This window comes from Halyomorpha halys, unplaced genomic scaffold, assembly GCF_000696795.3.
Source record: "Halyomorpha halys isolate HHAL.00 unplaced genomic scaffold, Hhal_1.1 Scaffold707.1, whole genome shotgun sequence".
Lineage (NCBI taxonomy): Eukaryota > Metazoa > Arthropoda > Insecta > Hemiptera > Pentatomidae > Halyomorpha > Halyomorpha halys.
In genome coordinates, this window is record NW_027112978.1 from 275944 (window position 1) to 282224 (window position 6281).

The following is a 6281-nucleotide window of genomic DNA, read 5'->3' on the forward strand; positions in this document are numbered from 1 at the left end:
ATTTTATTATATACAGGGTGTTCTACAATTTTTAGAATTCCAATTTTCATTAAGTTCTGATAATGGCATGTATTCTTTGTATTCTTGATTTTCTAAGCTTTTCTAGCAAATCTAATTCCAGAACTTCGGATGGAATGGAGTACCAATTGTAATCCGCTCGCAATATTCCACGTCTTTTGACCATTAGGAAAATCGACTCACCCTGAATAATAATACCGTTACAAAATTAAATATCCCTTAAAAATCTATCATCATAATTGTTTAATTGCGGCATACATTGGTAGATAGTCTCCTTGGCTGTACGGCGAAATTAAAATTATGATGATGGATTCTTTCGAAGTAGGATTCTAAAACGATTTTATTTTTTAGGGCATTGTAGCACCGCACTCAAAGATTGTTTACGGCCTTCTGACAAATTATGCCTTCAGGACGCGTCGAATCAAAAAAATTACTCTACGAATTCACTATTAGAATCTGTTAAATAAAGTACGCTATTTCTATGGAAATTTCAAAGTTTGGTGCGTTGTTTTAGGACGAGATGAGGCTAGAAAACAAAAGATAGTCAACACGCCAATGTTTGACAGAGAGAAAATCATTTGTGTCTCAAAATTCTAAAAATTTTTATTATTTTTGCGACGAATGTGTATAGTGAGACAATATGTATATCGTATGCGAGACCCATATGATACAAAAACGTTGTTTTAAATATTAACAGAATTCGTTAATATTTTATCTTTTTTTTTTAAAACAAAATATTAACATAATGTTTTGTATTGTTAATTTATTTATTAACAACAATGCGGTTAAAAAATATGTAAGAGGCACTTGTGACATTGTGAGAACGACCTCCACAATAAAGCAGGAGCCGAGCGACCTGTTATTACCAATATTGGATGATGGACTCAACATGATGACAATATTGTTGCCTGCAGTTACAGCTTGTCAGGGAGAACCAATCTCAGTTAAGGGTACCAAGCACCGCTCATCTAAACCACTCTGATCTATTTTTTCAATTCAAACTAAAAAAATATCACTTTTTTTGATGCAATTTGTACCTATAAAATACTACATTTGAGAAATTAAAAATTCACTAACATATATTGTGAGAAATTTATTTTCTTTCAAATTTTAATGATAGAATTCAAGTTTGTGTAGTATTGATAATTAATTACTATATATGTAATATCCCCAATATACATAATATGTGATCAAAGTGGTTATTTATTAAAGTAAATATTTTAAATATAGCTTTTTTATAGTCTTTTCAATGGAATACATTCTAATCTGGATTATCTCTCTAGGAAGTCTGGTGAGTCAATTTTTTATAATTTTTTGAGGTTTATTACTTCCATCATTTTCAATAAATTATTATTTATTTATTCATTAACATTGTACAACGTTTCGGGACCACTGTCCCATATTCATGCACTATAAAAACCTATAACAATATTAAAAACTATATAACACCAATCTTCTACTTTATATATTTTATTTTATACAATAAAAGTCACCTCATGATTTCATATGGGAAATCATGTCCTCCATTTTTGCATCTTCACTTCTCTGTGGCACAGCTATCATTCTACCTTTCATACTATCTCTTTGGACCTTATCTCATGTCCAGTGTGCTGTTTTGGTTACCTCCTTGTTTTTTATTTATTATAAACTTAGTGATTTTTTATTTTTCGCATAAACCTGTTTATTTTATCTGATTTTTATGTTTTTATTTTAAGTCTATTTATAATTTCTGCGTAATGTGTGTTTAAGTATTTAGTGTCAGTTTTATAGTTTACTGCGTTTTGTATATTTTTTGTTATGTATATAGCTTCTAGATATCTTCTGTTTTTTGTATTTTGTGCTGTATCTATTATTTTTGTGTTTTCAAAGTTGAATTCGTGGTTCAGTTTTATGCTGTGATAGGCCAAAGCTGTGCAATTTATATTTTTAGTGTTTTTACAATTGGTGATGTGTTGCTTAATCCTAGTTTCTAGTTTTTTTGATGTTTCACCAATATATACTTTTTCACAATTTTTACAATCTATCTTATAAATTGCGTTTAGTTTTTCCATTTTATCAACTTTGTCTTTCATGTTTGACAATTTATTTTGTAATTTATTATTGTTGTATACACCGGTTCTGATATTTGTATGGTCATATTCTTTCAGTGTTTTTTTAATTTTATTTGTAAGTCCTGGTATGTATTGTAGTTTATAAAACTTTTTATTATTGCTATTACTATTTGTTACTTCTTGTCCTTTTTCTCTGTTGTCCCATGAATATGGGACAGTGGTCCCGAAACGTTGTACAATGTTAATGAATAAATAAATAATAATTTATTGAAAATGATGGAAGTAATAAACCTCAAAAAATTATTAAAAAAAAGGAATACATTCTATTTATATTAACAAACGACCAATAATTCTATGTTTATTTATTTTTTACATGATAATTTTTCTGTATTTATAAAAATATCTTTAACAAATATATTTGTATTGACAATATACTTTATAATAGATCTTTTGGTCCGAATTTTCTTCCTTCCTTGGTTTTGAGGTAGATCCCTTTTTTTTGTCCATTCTTTTGAAACGTTAAATATATTTTCCTTATTTATTTTTTTTATTTTTTACTCAATTGGGAATTGAACATCTGTTAATTTATCTTTGTAGTCTTTCTTTTTTTTTCACAAGTAGTATTTGAAAATTCTTTTTAGAGTATGTCTTATGGAGCTACTATCCATTGTCTTTAGGTAAAGACAAATATTTAAATTTATAAAATAAAGATTACTAATTTATGCATAATAAGTCCTCCATTCTTTGGATTTTAACTTTATTAGTTAGTTATTTTTAATTAAATATATTTTATAAAGATTTCAAAAACAGCTATTTCATAATCTACATTCAGTGGTCTTTCTGGTTGTCATTATTGGAGATACCAACTTGTTCTATGTAGATTTCTTGATAGTATTTGTGCCAAGAAACAAACAAATCCTAGGCCGATTCGCAACTACTCAATAGTTTTACTTTTTTTCCCATACTGAAGGAACTTGTTTCATGTATAAATATATCTTATACAAGACCAGTGTGCTTGTAAAGTGTTATAGAACTTTAACGGTTCACTTAAACATCAGTTGTCCAGAAATTGGGGCATGTAAATTTCTATTGTTCTGTTTATCTTAACTTGTAGGCATTTTGGTTTGTATGTAGCCTTGTAAATTGATAGAGGCTAACATTATTTTTATCATCATTGATGTGGTTGTTTATCTTACCAATTCTATGTAAATGTTTAGCAATGTTTTACCAATATGTTTTCTGAATTATTAACGTTTTTAAGTATTCATGTTTTAAATAATTGACCTATTTCATCAGAAATATAATATTATCCTGTAGTAAATTGTTGCTATCGTTGAATAAATGCGTTGAGGAACTATTATTTCTCAATAAAGATTGCTAAAGCATTTGTTGAACTACATTTAGTGTAGCACTGCTCTATGTGATTCTTCATATCATTTTGTAACTAGTTTCAATACTTTTATAAATATATATCCAGTCTTTTTAAGTAGTTCTTCATAACATAATTGTATATTCTTGTTAAGTTTATCTAAATGAGTTTAATTATATTATTTTTTTAATATATTTAGTTTTTGATTTTTGACCAAATTATACTAACGTTATTACAGTTGCTTATTTATTGTCTTCCGTTCTCTTTAAGTTGTACGACTTTAACCATTTGTATTTAGAACAAAAAATCTTGTATTGTAAATGATGTCTTACCATTTTATTACTAAACTAAAATGTCAATAAATAAAATGCAAATTATAGATATTTTATTTTAATATATATCATGATTTGGTTTCATATTCATTCAAATTTACAGCATGATCCATGAAAAACAATCAGGTAATAATTACAGTTGTTTGAAAAGTAATATAATATTCATTTTTAAATGAATGTTTCCATTGAAAATGACTTCAAGAAAAAGTACCGAAAGGAACTTAGTTACTGTACTAATTGAACCGTTCATCCTGATAATGTTGGAAGATCAGTATGTGTCCATTATTAGTTTTCCAAACTAAACAATCATTCGCGATGGATTACTTTATTTTTTTTAATACTGTTGGTATTGGTAACTGGTGGAGATACGAGTCCGGAAAGTGGGGCTAGTTTTTGACCAACTCCTTTTCGACTACTTTGAAGTTTCTGCCGAATCCTGACCAAGCTGTCAAAAATCATTTCTTGGGACTGCTGAGAAATAAATATTAAATGCCCCAGATGGGAATCGAACCCACAATGTTCCGAACCTAGCCCTCTGAGACCAAAATCCCAACGGGAGAGTCCATCAACGCATATTTTTGTGAGGATTTATTGTTAAAACTATTATATTAATTATGATTCCTGAAACTCGGGGCTATATAAAAGGTTTACAGCTAAATTCACACTAAAAGTGACTCAATATGAATTTTTAAGCTACCTAATGTTCAAATATTTTTCGAGGGGGGGGACTCTCTTTGGTTTAAGTGAGGAGTGGGAGTGACCCGCAAATTTCTTGCTTAACGGTCCGCTGACTTCTATGGATTGGGAACTGACTGCTTTAAGATCATCCAATGTACTGGTTATGAGCAGGGCATAAATACTGTCCTAAGCGTTTCCTCATGTAAAGAACTCAAAAAGAGTGAGGGTCTTAGAGGAAATAATCGCTATTGCTCAAACATTGAAAATATCCTCTTTATATTGATATGAGTTTCTTGCGCTCTGCGAATGGTTCATTCTTTTCAAAAGAGCTTGAATTTGAGTAAAACAAGTAAGATAAAACCAATAAGAATTCGGCTGCCATGTATTAATTTATACAAAGTAAACATCATCCCACAAACTTTTTAGTACCGTTACTGGTACAAATGGGGAAAAACTTCGACAAGTGGGCCTATTTATTGATAATTTTTGCCAACCCCAAGAAAGATTAATGAAATAATACTTATACTACACATTATTCCTTCATATCGTTTTGGTTTTTCATATGAAAAACAGAATGGACGGTTGTTCGATAGAAGTCACCTCATAATCTAGAATTCAATCTGATCCCAGAAGACCATACTTTGGAATCGTATATCTGTCAGCCTGCTATGGAGCTGTTTCCGGTGCCTGTCCACAAAAAAAAAAAAGTTTATTTATGAGCTACTTCGCTAATCTTGAGATTGTATTTGAAGTTTCCAAAGGTCCTTTTAGTTATCGGTGTTCATTTCAATTTAGGTTAAGCAGGTGGAATTGGTGGGTTTATTAGTTAATAGTTTGGCCTGTCATAGCCCCGCCTATACCCTCCCAAGTTTTTAGTAGTTGAATTTAATTTAATTGTTATTTTGTTGTAATATAGTTTGAAACCCGTCAGCTTAATTTTTTTTTTCTGTTTCATTTTTTCATTTGGACTTCCTCCACTTTCAGGATGAACGTGGTGTTATGTACTAAAGAGATTACTATAGATGACCCCTGTGACTGCTTAGGGGCGGAAGGAGAGGAAAGGGGCCGGAGAGCCCCGGGCAGGGTTGGGGTCGAGCCCTTGCAAGTGCTGGGGGGAGGGGGAGAGGCGAGCGGAGCCCCCTGCCGACGAGGTGACCGGCGAGGAGGACGAGGGGCCCTCTCCCCTGAGGGCTCTGCCCCCGCTAAGGAAGCGGCCGCACAGAATGCAGGCTGAGCAGGGCTCCCTCGGCCAACTACACAAGTATCGGACCAGGTATAGCAGGAGGCACACCCTAGCCAACGTTCGGTGAGTACCTTTCTCATTATATATTTGTAATGTAGTTTCTTTATAGTTTATCTTATTTATCCATTGTATCTATCTAGTATTATTTCTAAGAGGCTTAATCACTATAAGATTTATCCACTCTGATGTTCAGCATTACTCACTACTCTAACAACTCTGCAACCATAGTTTGAGCACTAACATGGCACTACAGTAAATCATATTTTATGTTTATAATTAAATGGAGCCTTCTATATTCCAGATTAAAATCGGTTGGCTTTTAAGCTGTTACCAAATTTCTAAAATTCTTCTTATCCAACCTTTACTAATCGACTGTTGGATTGATAATGTTCCCAATGACTCCGCAAGCTTTCTTTTACACAGACTTACTATAACAGAAACTCCAATTCGCACCTTATATTTACATAGGTTATTCACAATGATATTTATTCACGTGTTATTCAAGCTAATTTACTTTAAACATAGAAACCCTAGACCAATAATATGTGGATTTAATATATTCAAAGATGTAGTTCAATCAGGTGTCTACA

At 31.4% G+C, this 6281-nt stretch overlaps 1 long non-coding RNA gene across 1 annotated transcript in view; it reads left to right on the plus strand.

Moving 5' to 3' along the window:
- Window positions 1-6281, plus strand: part of LOC136796568 (uncharacterized) — a 147722-nt gene that overhangs the window by 111096 nt on the left and 30345 nt on the right. The window contains exon 2 of the long non-coding RNA XR_010844299.1: window positions 5492-5754. This is a non-coding gene — a long non-coding RNA (uncharacterized lncRNA). The remainder of the gene's footprint in view (window positions 1-5491; window positions 5755-6281) is intronic.